Raw genomic sequence first — 200 nt, forward strand, 5'->3', positions numbered from 1 at the left:
ACCCATGCGGACCAGCGGGGTTAGTGGGCTGGAAGTGGTCATGGACTGCCCCGGTCCTGGCCCTTCCCCCCCATCCCCAAGTCTGTCCCATCCATCCCCTGCCACCCTCGGGGTTCTCCCTCACCTCTTGCCCTGCAGCGCGGTCCGCAGCCCCCCAGGATTGGCTCCGGTGGAGCAGCATGATGGCAGTGCCGCTGTGG

The sequence above is a fragment of the Fulmarus glacialis genome, unplaced genomic scaffold (genome assembly GCF_000690835.1).
Source record: "Fulmarus glacialis isolate BGI_N327 unplaced genomic scaffold, ASM69083v1 scaffold24654, whole genome shotgun sequence".
Lineage (NCBI taxonomy): Eukaryota > Metazoa > Chordata > Aves > Procellariiformes > Procellariidae > Fulmarus > Fulmarus glacialis.